This window comes from Dermacentor albipictus, chromosome 7, assembly GCF_038994185.2.
Source record: "Dermacentor albipictus isolate Rhodes 1998 colony chromosome 7, USDA_Dalb.pri_finalv2, whole genome shotgun sequence".
In the NCBI taxonomy this organism is placed as follows: Eukaryota; Metazoa; Arthropoda; class Arachnida; order Ixodida; family Ixodidae; genus Dermacentor; species Dermacentor albipictus.
In genome coordinates this window covers 90,534,496-90,555,202 of record NC_091827.1, presented here as the reverse complement: position 1 = coordinate 90,555,202, position 20,707 = coordinate 90,534,496, and the positions used below count along the sequence as shown (strand labels likewise).

General features: G+C 46.5%; 1 protein-coding gene across 1 annotated transcript in view; it reads left to right on the top strand.

The window, feature by feature from the left end:
* LOC135908736 (protein toll-like) overlaps positions 1–20,707 on the top strand; it is a 67,962-nt gene that overhangs the window by 34,479 nt on the left and 12,776 nt on the right. The gene's annotated exons all lie outside the window — the stretch shown is intronic.

Genomic DNA, 20,707 nt, shown 5'->3' with positions numbered 1-20,707 from the left:
GCCTTTTATCGTAACCTCTTTCGCTTTGTAGGAGCCAACAGAGAAAACGCGGGGTCATGCTAAGGGATTCTTAACACATCCCGTTGCGGGCTATCAAGCTGGAATTCGCAAGCCCATGTTATGTGGCCTGTTATGTGGCCATGTGTATGTCAGGACGCCTCAGTGAGACCTGTAGCACAGCAGAGCACGCACGTCTATCCTTATAGATGGCGCTTGGAAACTAATGTGCGCACAGGTCTAATACGATGACGAAGCAACAGCACTCTATGTTACCGTTTCCTGCATCGTAGCATCTACTTTTCAAGCTGGTAATTATGAAAGATGAAGTGGTGTCCGAAACGTGGTATTTATGAAGGTTTCACGGTTGCTGCAGAAGGTTGTGTCTAGAGCCCAGCTACAGAGTAACAAAAGCGGGGCTGGAAGTCAATACATTTGTGAATAAAATGTGCCGGAACAAACTGCAGAGCCGGCTACATGTCGCAGCCGCCATGTTTTGCACACTACTTACTATTTTCGGCGTGTACAGTCCGAAAAAGTGTAACCTTCCAGATTGGGGTTTCTTACAGAAAGGGCTGGATTTAGACATAAGGGTCAACCTGGACTAACTCAGCAATCAGTGGTTTTACTGTGGTGCTACTATTAAGAAACGTCGTAAATCACCTAAACCGAATAATAGGGATTTGAACCGGAAATGAAAACGGCATTGGCCACATCATAGCGGGTACGTTTTCATTACTCCGAGCGGGGGGCCAGACAAGCTATTGAAACGCCACACGCGCGCACGCGCACACACACACACACACACACACACACACACACACACACACACACACACACACACACACACACACACACACACACACACACGCACGCACGCACGCACACACACACACACACCCACACACACACACCTGGACCTGCTGATCATGTCTGTGGACGTGCTCGGCAATGTGCGCTGCAGTGACCATAGGGTGGTAAGAACTCGAATTAGCCTAAACTTGAGGAGGGAACGGAGGAAACTGGTATATAAGAAGCCAATCAATGAGTTAGCGGTATGAGGGAAACTAGAGAAATTTCGGATCAAGCTACAGAACAGGTATTCGGCTTTAACTCAGAAAGAGGACCTTAGTGTTGAAGCAATCACAACAATCTCATGGGCTTCGTTAAGGAGTGTGCAATAGAAGTCGGTGGTAACTCCTTTAGACAAAATACCAGTTAGATATCGCAGGAGACGAAAGATCTGATCAAGAAACGCCAATGTATGAAAGCCTCTAACTCTGCAGCTAGAATAGAACTGGCAGAACTTTATAAGTTAATCAAGAAGCGTAAGACAGCTGTCATAAGGAACTATAATATGGATAGAATTGAACGTGCTCTCAGGAACGTAGGTAGCCTAAAAGCAGTGAAGAAGTAACTAGGAATCTTCAGGAATCAGATGAATGCATTAAGAGACAAAGGCGGCAATATCGTTACTAATATGGATGAGATAGTTCAAGTGGCTAAGGAGTTCTATATAGATTTGTACAGCACCAGTAGCACCCATGACGATAAGTTGAGGGAGAATAGTCTAGAGGAATTTGAAATCCCACAAGTAATACTGGAAGAAGTAAAGAACGCCTTTGGAGCTTTGCAAAGGCGGAAGGCAGCCGGGGAGGATCAGGTAACAGCTGATTAGTTGAAGCATGGTAGGAACATTGTTCTAGAAAGACTGGCAACCCTATATACACAATGCCTCAAGACCTCGACCGTACCGGAATCTTGGAAGAACGCTAACATAATCCTAATCCATAAGAAAGCGGACGCCAAAGACTTGAAAATTATAGATTGATGAGCTTACTGTCAGTTGCCTGCAAAGTATTTACTAAGGTAATTGCAAATAGAATCAGGAACACCTTAGATTGCTGTCAACCAAAGGACCAGGCAGGATTCCGTAAAGGCTACTAATACAGTATATCCCTCACAAGCCCATACCGTTACTTTTCAGCAATCATTTTTTCTGCGCACAACACGAGACTGGAATGGCCTGCCCGCCGAAGTTGCCACTATCATCGACCCACTTGCATTCAAGCGACTCATCGGAAATATCCCTTTGTAATTTCTAGTATCTCTTTGTCACTAACTCCCCACTCCCTCATGTAATGTCTCAACAGAGACCTTTGAGGAAATGAATAAATAAAACAATAGACCATATTCACACCATCAATCAGGTGATCGAGAAATGTGCGGAATATAACCAACCCTTATATAAAGCTTTCATTAATTACGAAAAAGCGTTTGATGCAGTCGAAACCTCAACAGTCATGGAGGCATTACGGAATCAGGGTGTAGATGAGCCATATGTAAAAATACTGGAAGATATCTATAGCGGCTCCATAGCCACCGTAGTCCTCCATGAAGAAAGCAACGAAATCCCAATAAAGAAAGGCGTCAGACAGGGAGATACGATCTCTCCAATGCTATTTACAGCGTGCTTACAGGAGGTATTCAGAAACCTGGTGTGGGAAGAATTGGGGATACAAGTTATTGGAGAAAACCTTAGCAACTTGCTATTCGCTGATGATATTGCCTTGCTCAGTAACTCAGGAGACCAATTGCAATGCATGCTCACTGAGCTGCAGAGGCAAAGCAGAAGGTTGGGTCTGAAAATAAACTGCAGAAAACTAAAGTATTGTTTGACAGTCTCGGAAGTGAACAGCAGTTTGCGATAGGTAGCGAGGCATTGGAAGTTGTAAGGGAATACATCTACTTAGGTCAGGTAGTGACTGTGGATCCGGATCATGAGGCTGAACTAACCAGAAGAGTAAGAATGGGCTGGGGTGCGTTTGGCAGGCATTCCGAAATCATGAACAGCAGGTTGCCACTATCCCCCAAGAGAAAAGTGTATAACAGCTGTGTGTTACCAGTACTGACGTATGGGGGAGAAACTTGGAGGCTTACGAAAAGGGTCCTGCTTAAATTGAGGACGACGCAACGAGCTATGGAAAGAAGAATGATGGGTGTAACGTTAAGGGATAAGAAAAGAGCACATTGGGTGAGGGAACAAACGCGAGTTAATTACATCTTAGTTGAAATCAAGAAAAATAAATGAACATGGGCAGGACATGTAATGAGGAGGGAAGATAATCGATGGTTATTAAGGGTTACGGACTGGATTCTAAGGGGAGGGAAGCGTAGCAGGGGTGGCAGAAAGTTAGGTGGGCGGACGAGATTAAGAAGTTTGCAGGGCCGACATGGCCACAATTCGTACATGACCGGGATAGTTGGATAATTATGGGAGAGGCCTTTGTCCGGCAGTGGACGTAACCAGGCTGATGATATATATATATATATATATATATATATATATATATATATATATATATATATATATATATATATATATATATAGGTCACTCAAAGAAAATTCATGTGACCTCGAAGAACTGTTCACTTAAGTGACGCCCTAATTTGAACATTTACAAAACCTGACAATAGAAGACAGTTCAATTTCACAGCCTGAGTACCGTCCCTATACCAAGCCACTGGTGTCACTCGCATGAGCCACGCGGCCAGCGCAATCAGTTAAGCACGTTAGGGAGCTTTGTGTATTTTGTGCCTATTCAGTCGCAAAAATGCGCAATGAAAAGAGCCATGCACATACAGTCTGTGGTTTTACGCGCAAAACCACGATTGCCTTATAAGGCATGCCGTAGGGGGGGAATTCTGGAAATTTCGGCCACCTGGCCATCTTTAACGTGCCCCCGATGCACGGAACACGAGTGTTTTCGCATTTCGCACCCATCGATATGCGGCCGCCGCGGCCCGGATTGGTTCCCTCGACCTCGTGCTTAGCAGCGCTACACCATAGCCACTGAGCCAACGCGGCGGGTGAAAAAAGCCACGCAATGCCTTGTGAAAGTTTTAATACGCGGACGCTGTCAAGAAATCTTTTCCTGATGAAAGGTCACGTGAAAGGTTAAGACATAACATATATAAAAGTTCACATTATATAACAAATTCTGAACACAAGTTATGACCAGAATTATTTGCATAAAGCAATGTGACTTCTTAACGCAATAGTTTAATCATTTGTCAAGCACCCTGCAGTGGCGTGTGCGTGAGCAGGCTTTTGGTGTGTTGTGACACCACGTACCCGAGCACGGGAGGGTTGGAATCTCTCGCGTGTAGCCGTGTGCGGCTTAGCCGTGTCTGGGGAAGGGGGGATCCTGGGGGTTGAGCTGATGGTGGGTGTTTGGACCGTTGAGGCTCCCGGCGGAGGCAACACACCCCTTTGGCTTCTGGTTCGCATAGACGGCGCCGCTACACTGACCCACCTGGAGAAAACCTGCAGTCAACTTTTCCTCTCTATCTTCTCAAATCGGCGTCTTTCTCTCTCATTTTTAGACCTTTCCTGTCTTCTTCTCCCTTACATTAGATTCCTTTCTCCTTGCCGGCAAGGTTTAATCTGGTTTAGCTATCCTACCTTGGGTACTCCATATTTGGTAAGAGTGACGGCGTACACCTGACGTCATGCAGGCTTTTAGGCAAGCTGCGCCGTGTCCTCCCGTTGGCCTCCGTCATGGGCGGTCGGCGCTGTTTCCGAACAAATATATTTTCCTCATGGCAGCACAAACCTCTGTTGCCTGTGATCGGCGTCTGAAAAGATGCCACACCGAAGCAAAGTTCCTGTTCTCTTTTCGGAGCAACGCTCTATGCTGCACAACGGAAGCAACATACCAGTAAGAAAGCTCTCCCCATTGCTAATTGCAAAATGTCTAAAAGACAAAATCGTACCTGCATACAAAGCCCCAAAAATGTCTAGTGGGGACCTCCTCCTAAAATCAAATGATAAAGATCAAGCAGGAAAGCTCTCGGAAATTAGCATCATTGGCAACGCGACAGTGACAATTTCCACCCACAAAATACTTATTACAAGCGGGGGAGTATTTATTTATTTATTTATTTATTTATTTATTTATTTATTTATTTATTTATTTATTTATACAATGCTGCAGGCCCAAATGAGGGCCCAAGCAGGAGGGGCAGAATACATAAATATTTACATATCTACGTACATATATACATACTCACGCACACATGAAAAAGAAATACAAAACCGATGCAACATATGTAAATATCAGAAGAAAATACCAGAAGAAAACTAAAATGAAAGCGACGACTAATAAGATTAAGAGAAGATACGCTGAAGTAGGACAACCCGACACACATTAGAACAGTATCACACTCATATATGAGCACTTGCAACCACTATCAGGAGAGGAAAAAAAAAACATCAGGAGTTGAACGAGCGACCATTGCAAAATACTGAAAATAATAGAACAAGCAAGATCAGGAAAGTATCAAACAAAATTCACATGTAAAAAAAAGAAAAAGGAAACAGTAACAAGGCTTGCCGACATGGCAATACCCCTAGTATTGAAGACTCATGCGTTCAATAGAATCGGTGTTTATCAATTGTGATAATGGCAGGCTGTTCCAATGTCTTACAGTGCGCGGGAAGAAGGAAAACTTAAAGTGGTTAGTTCGGGTGTTATAAGGTGTTAAAGAATCAGCGTGACGATGCCGTGTTCGGCGCGCTTTAAGTGGTTTAACATAAGCCTGTGGGTCGAGAGACAAACAGTTGTTTTTAAGCAAGAAAAGAAACTTCAGTCGTTGTACTTTCCTGCGTAGTTGTAGCGCTTCAATATTATGTTGATTCATTAGGCTAGTAGGAGAGCTACTCAGTCGATATTTAGAAAAAATTAACCTGACAGCTTTACGTTGCACCATCTCTAAAGCGTTAACGTTAATTTTTTGATAGGGATCCCACACAATGCATGCATATTCTAGTTTCGGTCGGATGAGTGAAGTGTAAGCCAATAACCTAGTACCAGAGGGAGCGTGATTTAGTTTGTGCCTGAGGAGACAAGGCTTCCTGAAAGATGAGTTATATACGTTAGAAATGTGGCTTTTCCAGCTGAGGTCACTGGTTATTCTGATTCGAAGATATTTATACTGGCTGACTTTGGTAAGCGGTTCAGAGTCGAGGTTATAGTCAAACGACTTTTTTTTTGTTATGGACATGTAAACAGTCTTTTCTCTGTTCAATTCCATGCCACACCGACTGCACCAGGAAATAATGTTTTGAAGGTCAGAGTTAAGCATTAATTGATCTTCGTGGCAAGTAACCTCGTTAAACAACAATCGTCAGCAAAGAGTCTAACTTGAACAGGATGAGAAATTTCGTTAGTGATGTTGTTTATGTATATTAGAAATAGTAACGGCCCTAGCACGCTACCTTGAGGTACTCCAGAGGTTACTGCAAGTTCGTTAGAAGAGTAATTATGAATTGAAACAAAGTGCTTGCGAATAGAAAGATAAGCCGCCACCCCGTTAATAATATAGGCTGGAAGGTCTATCGACTGTAGTTTTTGTATAAGTTTATTGTGAGGAACAACGTCAAACGCTTTCTTAAAGTCTAAAAATATTACCTCAATTTGGCTTGACTTGTCAAGAGCACTTGCAAAGTTGTGAATAATTGTGGTTAATTGTGTTACAGTAGAGAAACCCTTTCGGAAACCATGCTGATTATTAGAGGACAGTACGTTGTTGTCACTTAGGAATTTGGTTATTTCATTAGCTATAATGTTTTCGATTAACTTGCAACATGATGAAGTTAATGATATCGGACGATAACTAGTTACTAGGGTTTTGTCAGTTTTTGTCGGTATGGTAATGACACGTGCAGTTAGCCAGTCTGTAGGAAGATTAGCCGAAGCTAACGAGGAACAGAAGATAACAACAAGAAAAGGGGCTAACGCTTCAGCATACCAGGTTGCGAAACAATATCAGAGGTCGAGTTATGTGACATGCGGTTAGGGTTCATAACACCATCGAAATTTGAAAAAAAAAACGCTCTGAAAATAATTATTGGACTGCTCCGCGATACGTTGTTTTTCGACAATGACATGGCCTTTGTGAACAATTTGGTCAATTGGTTTGGTTTTTGCGCTTAGAAAAGCCCAAAATTATGGGGTGCGGTTTGAATAAAATTTGGCAATGTATGGTGAAAATACCAGCGCTTATCCTGCCGTATTTCTTGGTTAAGTTTATTTTTGATTTCGTGAATTGAAACGCGTGAGGCACATCGTCATCTCAAGCGCTTAATTTGTCTTTTAAGGTGCAAGAGGTTTCTCGTTATCCAGGGAGTAGTCTTGTAAGTTTCTTTAGTTTTATTAGGAATAAAGTTGCTAAGGCAGTGAGTGATAATTTCTTTAAATTTATCCCAAAGCACAGTAGCATTGTTACTGTGAAAGTTATCAAGGTTTTTTTCAAGATAAGCCAAGACATTTTCGTCTCTGGCACGAGAAAAATCTTCAACAGTGGTTCTTTTAATTTTTTGGTGTTAAGCACTTCCAAAGAACAAGAAAAATATACCAGACTATAGTCAGAAATTCCAAGCTCAACCGAAACTCAAATACCGCCAGGGGGCTGAGGCGCACAGTCGTACCTCACGTGGGCTCCTGCTTTTCTTGCTAATTTTGTGTGGAACATTGCTCGGAAACTCGGCGAATTTGGTAACCTTGAATTCCTCAAGTTGCAAGGCATCGTTTGACACCAGCCACGACGCAGAGAGTACACGTTTACTCGAATAACCAAACCCTCAACATTCTGTGATCTTACGCTCCAAGAAAACGCTAACGCCGGGGCACCCGTGGCACGAGCGGGAGACCAGCGGCTCGCGGCTGCACGCCCGCGGTGCACGTGCACGGTGCTCTCGCAGTAGGAGTGAATCATGCAGAACCAGCATCTGAGGCAAAGTGCGCCCGCTTTTCTGGAAACACAGATGGCGAACGCTTTACAAGAGCCGAAAACGGCGCGAATGGAGGTGACCGGGGCTAACCCCGATACCATACCACAGTGGACATACGACGTGAATAGCAGCAAAACGACGGGTAAAGCCCACATCGAGTGGCTACAAGTTGGTCGTAAAGGCAGATCAGCAAAAGAAGACAATAAATCCACCGAGGAAAGCGCCATGGAGGTCCTGAAACCAGACCCCGGACCTCAAGCACAACCACTGCCGCAGCGTCAACGCATTCTGAAGATGCGCCACTTCCCTACTGACGACTTCAATATCGTCTTCCGTCCTCAAGCAGAATTTGAGCTCTCGAAGCGCACACTCTTCGCACTGACACATGCCATCCAGTGGTTCGGCCCAGCAAGACTTTCACGATAATGTCCGGGTACAAGTGCAGAAACTAGAGAATGTGATCATCGCGAGCACGGCAAGTACGGAACGAGCTTCCAAACTGCAGCATATCAGCACCATACAACTCGGCGGAACCATCTATCAAGTAAATCCCCACATTCGACACCCAGACGATGTGTGCCGCGGGGTGATATACGGCCTTGAACCGGGTACAAGTCCCGCGGAAATTGTTGCCGGCCTTCGAGTGGACTCAAGATACACGGATCTCGGCGCACGCATGCTAGGATCTTTAACAGCCGCGGTCGTCGCCTTTGACGGACAGCACGTCCCTTAGTACGTAGCGTACCAGAGCGGTGACTGCAGATGCAAGCCCTACCGAAAATCCGTCCAATACTGCAGAACCTGCGGCGCCATAGGACACCGACAGGATATCTGTCCTCAGCCGAGAGCCAACTTCTGCTACACATGCGGGCGCGATGGGGTCACGGAAGAACATGATTGTCACCCGAAGTGCAAAATTTGTGGCGGAGACCACGAAACGGCAGGGAAGGAATGTAAGCAGAAACTCCGTAACAACCCGCCTCCTTACCAAGTAAGGAGACAGCAACTTGACAACGCTCGCGCCCGAGAGAATCACTGGAGCTCGAGCCCCGAAGACTTCCCCGCGCTGGTTACCACCTTAGACAGCTCACGGGGGCCCTCGCCTCGACAAAGACCTGGCTGGAGACGCTCTCGCTCTATCTTAAGATCCGGCTCTACATCCCGCTCTCGGTCACGGTCTCAATCCGTTAAGCGAATCACTTACGTCACCGTGGCGAACGGAAGCAGCGCCTCGAATTCCTCACGGAACCCGAGCAATTTGGTCGAGACAGCGACGATACGGACTCTCGAACATAAAGTCAAGGATCTACAGAGGACGATACAACAACAACCGGTAGCCGAGTGCAAGATGTCAGAACTCGAGGAAAGAGTAGCGAAGAGAGTAGAAGAAAGCCTACTAAAACAGGTAGAAGCTAGAATAATGAAGTGGGTAGAAGAACGGCTGCAAGCACATGAAGCGAAAATTCTCGACCTTGTTGAACGACGCCTTCAAGTCTTCGAGGAAACCCTCACTACAAAACTTCTCGCATGAGCAGACAGAACCATACTGACAGTGATAACTAAAATCATGGAAAAGGTAGAGCCACTAACCCGTACGGTCACCACACTCGACGCCAAATTGGATGGCTTCATGGCACAAACTTCATGACCTATGTTTACAAGAACTTAGTGACCCATGAACAGCTGGCGGAGCAGTTAGGAACCAAACGCAAAGAACGAAGGACAGTACGAGGGGAATCCGCGGAGGATTCTAGCTCGACAACGCCAAACCACCTACCCCAGGTGGAGGACAACGACCAACATAGCGGCTCCCAAACGTAGACATACCGAGCCGCCTCCCATCCTCCGCATTTGGCACTGGAATTGCAGATCCTATACACCCCGCTCGGCCAACCTGCAAGAAAATCTCAAAGCAAACAATCCTTACATAATCGCGCTACATGAAACCAACACCAAGACAATAAAGCTCCCTGGCTACAACACTATGGCACACACTGCCCGCACCGCAATTCTTGTCAAGAAGACACTAACCGCACAGCCTCATGAAATTGAAGACACTGAAATTGAACACACCATAGTGCAGGTGTTGCCGACTCGCAAGAATCAACAGAGCCTATACGTGGACAATATCTACAGCCTGCCGCGGGAGCAGCTACTCCACTACGACCACTTCGTCCGGGACCTTCGCAAGCACGTTAACGGCAACCGGCTTGTTGTGGAAGGGGACTTCAACGCCCCACGTGCGGCCTGGGGCTACCCCAATACCACCAAGAAAGGGGCACGGGTTCACGACGCCGCACAGCAGCGCGGTTTTCTGTTATGGAATGACCTGCTCCAACCCACCCGAGTGGGCAACAGCGTGTCGAGGGACACAAATCCTGATCTGACGTTCACTCGAGACGTGCGAAAGCCCACGTGGACCCGACTCCCGGACACGCTAGGCAGCGATCACCACATAATTCAAATCGAGGTTGCACAATCTCACCGCATGCAGAAGACAGGAAAGGCGCGACTCACTGACTGGAACGCGCATAGGAATGAGCTTGACAACTATTCGGACATCGAAGACGGTGAAGTTTGGCTAAACGGTATCATAGGTGCGGCTGACGGCCACACCAGGACGATTCAACTAAACGAAGACAATCCGGTGGTCGATAACCACCTGCTGCACTTATGGGAGGCTCGGCGATCGCTCGTCAAATGGTGGCGACGCCAAAAGCTCAACCGCAAGCCCCAGCGCCGCATTGCCCTATTAAGCATGGAGGTACAGGAGTACGCTGAACAGCTAGCGAGCCAGAACTGCCGTTCCTTCTGCAACCAACTTCAAGCGACCCTCAGCAAAAGGAAAACATGGCTTATACTTCGATCCCTGATCGACGACACCCACACCAAAACCCAACACAGACAAACAATTCACCGACTAATCCACAACTATGGCGGCACAGAGGATCAGCTACTCCAAGAACATCAGACGAAGCTACACGGCTCAGCTAACCCGCAAACCACTGTCACCAACCTTTCCCCACCCAGGGAGTACCAAGGAGCGCCGAACGAAGACCTAGATCAGCCTTTCACACAGGCAGATTTGCAGGCGGCCCTCGTTATGCTAACACGCAATACGAGCCCGGGCAAAGACAGAGTCACCAACAAGCACCTTCGACAGCTACCCCCTCGGGCGTTGACGGCTCTCCTTCAGTGTTATAATGACTACTGGATTAAGGGCGAGCTACCAACAGCCTGGAAACACTCGGAGGTAACAATGGTACCCAAGCCAAACAAACCCATCTCCATCGCAAATCTCCGCCCCATCTCCCTTACGTCCTGCGCCGGGAAAATGAACACATGATCAACGAGCGGCTCACCACACATCTTGAGGAAAGCGATCGCTATCCGCACACCATGTTCGGCTTCCGCCAGATGCTCTCCACGCAGGACGTCCTTTTCCAGCTAAAGGAAGATATTCTTGACCATTTGAGCAAACACAGCAAGTCTTCCATTCTAGCGCTAGATGGAAAGCGCGCTTTTGATAACGTGAGCCATGAAGCCATTCTCCGTAACCTAGAAGATATCGGCTGCAGTGCCAAAACATACGCCTACATGCGTGCTTTCCTCACCAACCCTACGGCCACGGTGGGGACTGCCAACCTCCGGAGCAAGACATTTCACCGACCTAACAGGGGCATGCCACAAGGTACCGTAGTCTCGCCACTCCTCTTCAACGTGGCTCCCCTAAAACTTTCCCGCCCCTAGAAACCGTCCCAGTGATATTCCAAGCTCTATATGCAGATGATATCACACTATGGACGAGAGGCGCGAGCACGGGCGAACAGGAGGCCCGTCTTCAAGAGGCGGTCAACATCATCGAGCGGTACCTCAACACCTGCGGCCTCCACTGTACCCCAGATAAATTCGAGCTGTTAGTCCTCGGGGCATGCACCTGGGGCCGGCCCCCAAGCCACGACGCACCGGACCCACAAGTCCTTCTTCAGGGAGTCCCGATACCGAAGGTCCACTCACTTCGAGTCCTCGGGGTCCATATACACAAGGACGGGTGTGGCTCCGCCACACTCCCCAGGCTACACAACACCGTGGCACAGCTTACTCATCTGATACGACCGGTCGCCAATCGCCGCAATGGCCTCAAAGAGCACTACACTTTGCAAATGGTACAAGCCCTCATTTAGAGCCGCATTACATACTAAACTCCTTACCTCAACCTGAAGATAGCCGAGAAAAATAAGCTAAACCTTCTAAATACGAAAGGCCACGAAGCTCGCCCTAGGACTACCGACAACCACCTCCACTGACCGATTGCTTCGCATGGGAGTTCACAACTCCTGGGAAGAACTCACGGAAGCGCACCTCATCAACCGGATTGAGAGACTCAAGCTCACAACCACAGGCCGAGCAATCCTCCGACGCACAGGATACGCAACCAATGTAGAACACGATGGTGAACGTAAGGAAAAGATCACATCGAAAATGCGAGAATGTCTAGAAGTTCTTCAGACCCCTCGGAACGTGCATCCGGAATACCATCAAGGCAGACGGCTCGCCAGGGTAAACGCCAAAAAACACAAGCACCGTAACGACCCGCAGGCGCGCTACGTGGACGCAGCCAAGTATCCGGGCCGAAACGCCTTCTCCAGCAGTGTCACAGACTACAGGGGGACGACACTGGCATTGGCGACAATTCTCGCCAAACGCACGGGCACAGCTGAGGAGGCCGCTATAGCACTCGCCACCCATACAAGCGAGGATGCCATAGTGGCCTTCACCGACTCTCAAACAGCGGCACGCAAATACATGAACGGCAGGTTCTCCATCAAAGCGATCAACTTACTGAAACGTGGCGATACTCCTCCCCCCTACACCTGCATCATGTGGGTTCCGGGACACGAGGAACTCGAAGGGAATGAAGCGGCACACACCGCGGCCCACGCAAGCATCAACCGGGCTTCCCCGCATGACATTCTAGACAGGTCCAACCCACCCAAATCAGAGGAGGAAACAGAAACAATACCGTTAACTTACCAAGCACTGCTACAACACTATCGGCTTGGACGCAGGGTTTACCCTCCACCCCATCCAAAACTAACAAGAAACGAAGGCACCGACTACAGGCGACTCCAGAGCAATACCTTTGCCCACAGAAGCTTACTCCATCATTTCCACCCGACGCTATACAGCTACACCTGCCCACACTGCAACGTGCCAGACACTCTGGCGCACCTCCTCCTGCAATGCAAGAACACCCGTGCAAGCATCACAGCGCCACAACTAATAGCAGTAGACGCAAACCCAAACCTCCTGGCTGAAACGTGGGAGGCTGCGATTTCCAAGCCGGACCTGGTCGACCAGCGCGAACTCGTCGCCCGGGCCCGGAGGGCGATCCAAGCCAGAGGGTTCCTGGAATAAAGGACCCTCCCACCTCGACTGACAAGTCACTACTTCAACAAAAAGTTTCATTCGCTCTCTCTCAAACCGAAACAAAAAAGTTTTCTAATGAACGACTTACAAAAACGAGGTCAAGTATGGTTGCTGAAGTACCATAGGTGCGCGTTCGCTGTCTCACAACCTGTTGTAGATTGTGGGAGAGAATGATGTCTTGCAAGTAACCTAAGTGTGAATTTATCCTGGTGCAGAAAAATCCGTTCTCCCAATCAATATCTGGTAGGTTAAAGTAGCCTACAAGTAGTGTTTTATCGCTTGTGAATGAAGACATGTTTTCAAAAAGATCACGAAAGAATTCTGGGGGTTAGTCAGGTGCTCGATAAACTGCAAATAGCAAGAATGATTTATCCGAGCAAGTAAGCTTTATTGTAACAGATTCCAAGTTACCGGCGTAAAATAACAGAGTAGCGGATATAGTTTCATTTACCAGAACCGCCACCCCGCCCCCTCTAATACACCTGTCCCGGCGATATGCTTGATAAGATGGAGGAAACACAACAGCATCTTCAATATTGTCATGCAACCATGTTTCTGTTATCACAACCACATGGGGATTGTAACCCATGATAGTTGCATCAAGGCTTTCCGATTTATTAACGACACTGCGGGCGTTGATGTTTACAATTCTCAGTTCTTTAGCGCCAGTGGAAGGGTAAGCGGAGGCAAGTCAGTCATTTTTCGAAGTATTTACATGGCCGCCAATTTTGATCCTGAAGTTCTTACTGTCATCCCATGCGGAAAGCTCGCTGTTAACAAGCATCTTATCATTAATTAGGCGAACTTTCTTGCCTTGTTTTCTTTCACTTTCAGCACTATCCCACAAGAGTTTACGTTTCCTTAGTGTGGTGCGCGAGTAATCGTTTTGAATCGATATTTGGCTACCCTTTTCTTTGTACGCACTCTTTAAGACAAGCTGTTTTTCGGTAAAATCCTGGAAGTAAATGATGACTGGTCTCTCCTTACCTTTGCTACCAAGAGGATGAATTCGGCCGATGGATTTGCAAGGAACAGCAAGCTTTGCAGAAAACACCTCGTCAAGAACTTTACTTTTAAGAATAGGCTCAGTTTCGCTGGCATCCTCCGGAATGCCAAAAACTACCAGATTGGATCTCCTGCTCCTATCCTCCAGATCAGTCAACTTTACCTGCAGTGATGTCACTGTACGCTGAAGGTCGTCTACACGCGAGGCTCGTTTTTCTGATTCAATGAATCTGGCTCCCCAATCAGCTATAACGTTTGCACCCTATTTAATTGCTCCCTGAGCGCAGTCACGTCCGCTGCCAACTTGTTCTGACCAGACAGCAACTCTTTCAGCATGGATTCGATAGAGGCCCCACTAGCGTCTGTGGGGCCGGGATTTAACTCAATGTCGCCGCACATCAGCAGCAAGCACACGCAGTACACGTCATAGACAATAGAAGCACGCCATAGGGGGCACGGCGAGACCAAAAGACCGCGACAATCACGTCTCATCGTACTATAGCAGTTACTAACCTGCACGAGGTAGCAAAATAGTTTAAGCCACATGCTTGTGGATGGTCCGCCGTGCCCACTGAAGGTGTACGTCTGGAGCTGCTCCTTTGTACACCGATGCGTCGACGTCTCGTGAAGAATAGGTGGCGCCTCAAGTGACGCGTCCCAAAACAGCGAAGGATTGGCATTATGAAAGCAGTCACGTGGCATCAGTGTTCTAGTTGTGGTCCAAGTGCACGTGGCGAAGTTTGGATGATAGGGATGGTCGATTGCATTTCTTGAAGACTGGTCAGGTGGCGGCAGTTGTAGTATCGTTGATCCGGCCAGGCCATTAGCAAGCACCTGCACGAGGTAGCAGAACGGTTTAAGCCACATGCTTGTCGATGGTCCTCCGTGCCCACATATCTTATGGATACTTTCTTGGCTTGAGTGACGAGGAACTGCTGAAAGGTTTCAGAAAGAAAGTGTTAGAAAAGTTCAAAGAACTTTCATACGGAGCAACGACCAAGAAATTCCAAGCAAACATGTTATACTTACCTTTGGAACAAGTGCAATGCCTACCTTGCTGGATGCAGGTTACGCTAAGCCAATTTCGGACCATATATCCCGAACTCCAGACGATGTTTCAAGTGCCAAAGCTTTAGACATGTTTCACATGGACGCCGAGGACAAACAACTTGTGCTAAATGCAGCTCCAGCGATCACCAATCTCAGAATTGAACCTCTTCCCCACATTGTGTTAACTGCAAAGGAGGTCATTCCGTGTACTCGCGGTCTTGCCCTTGCTGGAAAAAAGAAACAGAAGTGATTGCGCTAAACGTGAAAGAAAAACTCGTTTTTTGAAGCCAGAAAGCGACTGTCATACTTCTCGCGACGTATTTATGCCGATGTGACGAAGGTGGGGGCATCGTCACATAGCCCTCAGGAGTCCTGCGAGCCCACGCACAGTGGTACCGTGGTGATGCCTCTCACTCCCGTGGGGGAAGCAGCCAGTGCTGCTCCATCCTCTTCGAAGGGGCTGCAGACACCAGTCCAGCAAGGTCGTAAAATCAGCGAAACCGCAAGGCCCGAGACACATGTTTCACGCCTAACTCTCGGTCCTCCAGCGCTTCAGAGAGAGCGATCGAGGTCCACCCAAAAACCCCGGTGTCATCGACGCTGAAGGACAAGCGCTCTCTCGAGCGTGGAAAGAGGGACAAAGTCCCAATAACTACTCCAAATAAGAAAGCGATAACATAAAGGTTACCGCTCCTTTATAACAGCTTTCTTTATATTTATGTCATCTAACAGCTTTCTTATCTCCTATTCATTCGTTAATGTCATTTTTTACCTTTCAATTAGCTAATGTCTTTTGTTATCCATTGGAATTGTAGAGGCTCTTCCATAACTTAGGTGACATCAAAGACGTGTTATTTAACTTCTCTCCTGTGGCCTTATGCTTACAGGAAAGAAACCTAGGCGAAAAACACAAAAATGTTTTAAAAGGTTTCACTGTTGCACGGCGCGGCCGTACTCAGACGAACCGGCTTTCGGAAGGTGTAGCCATTGTTGTCCAGGGCGGCATTGCAGCTAGAGAAGTTCGCATTACGAGTAACATAGAAGCCGTTGCTGTCACCGTAATAGCTCACAAAACCATCACCATTTGTTCGCTGTAAGTCCGACACCACACTCATTTTACTACCAAACACTTAGAAAATATAATGGGTAAATTACCGGAGCCATTTGTTTTAGTAGGCGATTTTCATGCTCACTGTGCTCTTTGGGGCAGTGTCAAAACTGGCCAAAAAGGGCAACTGGTTGAAGATTTTATTCGGTCAAATGACATTTGCCTTTTAAATTCAGGTGCACCGACCTACTTTTCACCGACTTCGCGCGCTTTTAGTTGTTTAGATTTAACTTCTTTCTCACCAACTTTTTTTAATCTGAAATGGGAGCCCTCGACACGTCATATGATAGCGATCACTTGCCCGCAATCATCAAACTTTTCTCATCACCGCTAATCTTATTCACTGAACCACGCCAGTGGAAATTACAGCTCGGTGAGTGGCCAGATTTATGGAACACGCGAAACTGAAAGTTGTCTTTTCGACAGAACTAAGCTTTGACGAAATTAACAAGAAATAGCTGAGGTCATAATCTCAGCAGCACAAAAGGCAATAACACAGTCATCCGGTATTGTGCGCAAAAGGCTAAAACCCTGGTGGATAAACGAATGTACCGAAGCCTAAAAAGAACAAAATAAGGCCTGCGGAATCCTTCGGAGGTACCCCACTTATAGCAACATTTTTAATTTCAAACAGGCCAAAGCCAAAGCACGATTTATTCTAACACAGACAGAGAAATCGTCATGTCAAAAATATATGTCTTCAATAATAATACGGTCACGTCAAAACGAATGTGGGACCAGGTGAGGAAATCCAAAGCAGAGCACACATCACACACAATACCACTACTCTCATGTCCAGGCACACAGACAACACTACAGGACCAGGCCAAATTATTAGGCGAACACTTTTACAAGGTTTCCAGCTCAGCAAACTACTCAAATGCTTTCTTAAAATATAAAGACTCGGGGGAGAAACAGAAACTGCCCACTACTGGGGCTTCAAATTAACCTTATATTAACGTCCTCATAATGCCAGAATTCAACACAGTTTTCTCGGCCGGTAAAAAAACGGCAACATGTCTTGACCGTGTCCACTACACAATGCTCGCACACCCATTTCAAGCTTCAGTAGAAACACTGCTTAAATTTTTCAATAGGATATGGGAATCTGGAGTAATGCCTATAGAGTGTAAATATGCTGTAGTAGTGCCTTTTTTGAAATCAGGTAAACCCCCAATGGGCTCAAGCAGCTACAGACCCATTGAATTTACACGTTGTCTAGCCAAATCCTACCAGAGTATCATAAACGTAAGGCTCACAGTCTTCCTTGAATCAAGGAGCCTAGTAGACATGCACCAGTGCGAATACAGAAAGGGCTGCTCGACAACTGACCACCTCGTACGACCAGAACACGAAATACGTGAAATACGTGAACATGAAATACACAAACAACACTGCCTCGCAGTTTTCTTTGATCTAGAAAAAGCGTATGATGCCACGTGGCGGTATGGAATTTGAAGAGACCTGGCTGACTGGGGAGTGCGTGGCAGAATGCTAAATAGTCTATCTGATTTCATGGCAAATCTAACTTTCCAGGTGCGTCTCGGCACAATACTTTCACGCACATTGCCACAGGAATATGGCGTTCCATAGGGTTGCATTCTGAGCACGACACTCTTGATAGTCAAAATGAGCTCTGTTAATAGGAGCATCCCACCATCTGTTATGCACTCAATATACAATATATGTCGACAATTTGCAAGTGGCTTGCGGCGCCTCAAATCTACATACTTGTGAAACACAACACAAATAACGATAAATAATCACACACAATGGGCCGACAAAAATGAATTCCGTTTTTCAACAGACAAAACTCTTACAGTTCCGTTCTCCCCGAAGAGAGGGTTACACTGCAATCCAGTTCTCACATTGTATGGTACAACGTTGCCGGTCAAAGACGACCACAAATTTTTAGGCGTAACAATTGACACAAAGCTGAACTCCCTCGCCCACATTGACACAACTAAAGTTAAAGGAAATAAAGCATTAAATATCCTCAAGGTGTTATCGCACAAGCACGGGGTATCTGACCGAACTTGTCTACTACGTAAATACCGGTCCCTTGTACGTAGTATCCACGACAACAGTAGTGTAGTTTATGGTGCAGCTAGGTAGTCGTACATCAAGCCACTTGATCCTGTTCATAGACTCCTCCTACGGCTGGCGAGCGGTGCCTACAGAACATCGCATGTCCATAGTTTATATGTTTACTGCAATGAGCCTTCCTTACAGCTCCGTAGAGCACTACTCACGCTGTCCTATGTACTGAGAATTTGGTCATCACCACAACATATATGCTACAGCATCGTAAAACATTGCAAATCACGGTTACACTACGCAAACAATCCGAACATAATTCGCGCACTTATCTTACGGCACGAAGAATACCGTCAGAGTTATGATGTTCCTCATGCGGCCCTGCAGGTTGCTGAAAGGCCACCAAGGATGCCCCCATGGTACAACTTTTCACTGGACACTAACACATAAGAAGAAAAAAAGATATTCTACAAGAACACATAATACAAGAGTGCAGAGGTATTAAAAAAAACTATAAAATCTACACGGACTTCTACACTTACCATTATAAAACGCAAGAATACGTAGGTATCCGGATCATAACGAAAAACTAGGAACATAACTTTCGGATAAATATTTTTTCTTCAGTCTATACCGCCGATGTTTATGCGATATGGGCGCAGTAAAAAAATTACCACTGACGAGCAGATGAATTCTATCATATATACCTATTCGTTGACTGCACTAAGAGCTCCAAACCTTAACGCCGCGTCTGAACCCCTGCTTGGCGATATCGTAAACATGGTGGATTTTAATAAATACGGAAGAACCATACGATTCTGCTGGGTCCCAAGCCATGGTGGGGTAGCACGGAGTGAAGCAGCACATAGATGCGCGTTCGTGGCAGCGCACGAAGACATAACGCAAACAACACTTCCATACAGAGACAGTATCCGAGTGATTCATAAGGCCCCGGCTCCAAAGGGGCAACTACAATGGGACTCTTGCATAAATAATATGTTACACACAATACAGCCCCTGCTTAGCGAGTGGAAGTCGTGCAGTCACCAGCAACGCTTCTATGAGGTTTTTCTATGTTTATTCCGAATGGGGCATACACACCTTACACACCAGTTTCTACTTCGAAACGATAACCCGCCAACTTGCGAGAGGTGTCATGAACCACTTACAGTAGTGCACATTATTGTGACATGTCCAAATACTGATACACAGAGACGGAAGCTTTTACACAATCTCTATAACTTACACATAACTTTACACCCCGCCTCAATACTCGGAAAAGAATGGCTAGTGCCCTTCACTGACTTCTTGAGCTTTTTAGAAGAAACTGGTTTTTTGGACAGACTATAATGTAACGCCGCGCTCGGTGCTTTAACATTTGATTTCTTAATTTATTGTGGCTGGCGCAGGATGGCCTCAATCGCTTTTGCACCATTACACCCCTATGAAGTAACTTCTCGAACATGTGTAAGGCCATTGCTTTCAGTAATTTACAGGGTAATAGATTATCAGGTGGATGAATGAATGAATGAATGAATGAATGAATGAAATAATGAATGAATGAAAGAATGAGTGAATGAATGAATGAATGAATGAATGAATGAATGAATGAATGAATGAATGAATGAATGAATGAATGAATGAATGAATAAGACACGGCGATATCTCAAAAGCGCGAAAGGACACGAGAGGAAGTAGAAACAGTGTCGATTTCTTTATTGAGCAGCCTATAGAGTATATGACGGAGAAAAAATTAGTACGGAAAATGCATAGCACAGACAAGACAGTTTTACGACTAGTGCAACCAGGCGACTTTGCGCACCCAAAATTCCTTAACCCTGCTCGCGCTGTTACGGAGTCAGTTTTCCTTCCCTTGAATAACTTATGTTTTTTCTAAGCCAGGTGGCTTTCTTTGACATGTGAGAGGGCGCCTTTCTCTTTCATATTGGAGACACCAGTTCGTTGTGTGATGCGATGGTTTCACGATCAGCGAAAAAGTGTTCCTTCCGGCACGTGATCTGGTAATGGACTCGTCGGCCATCTTATTGAAATTGACTTTGCGGGAGAGTCCTTTAAGAGCGCGCAAAATTTGCAGATGGTTCAAACTGGTTGGCCCAGTCGTCGGCCGCAAGTACGTTTTCAGCCGCCGAAGACAAAAAGAAAAAGATCTCTCGGATGTGTGCTTGTATGTCCCGTTACCATTGCCTACTGGAAAGAGAAGCAATCCTAGGAAGTAGTAAGGAGGCGTTATCCCGTGACAACCCCAGGAAATTTCGCCACCTCCC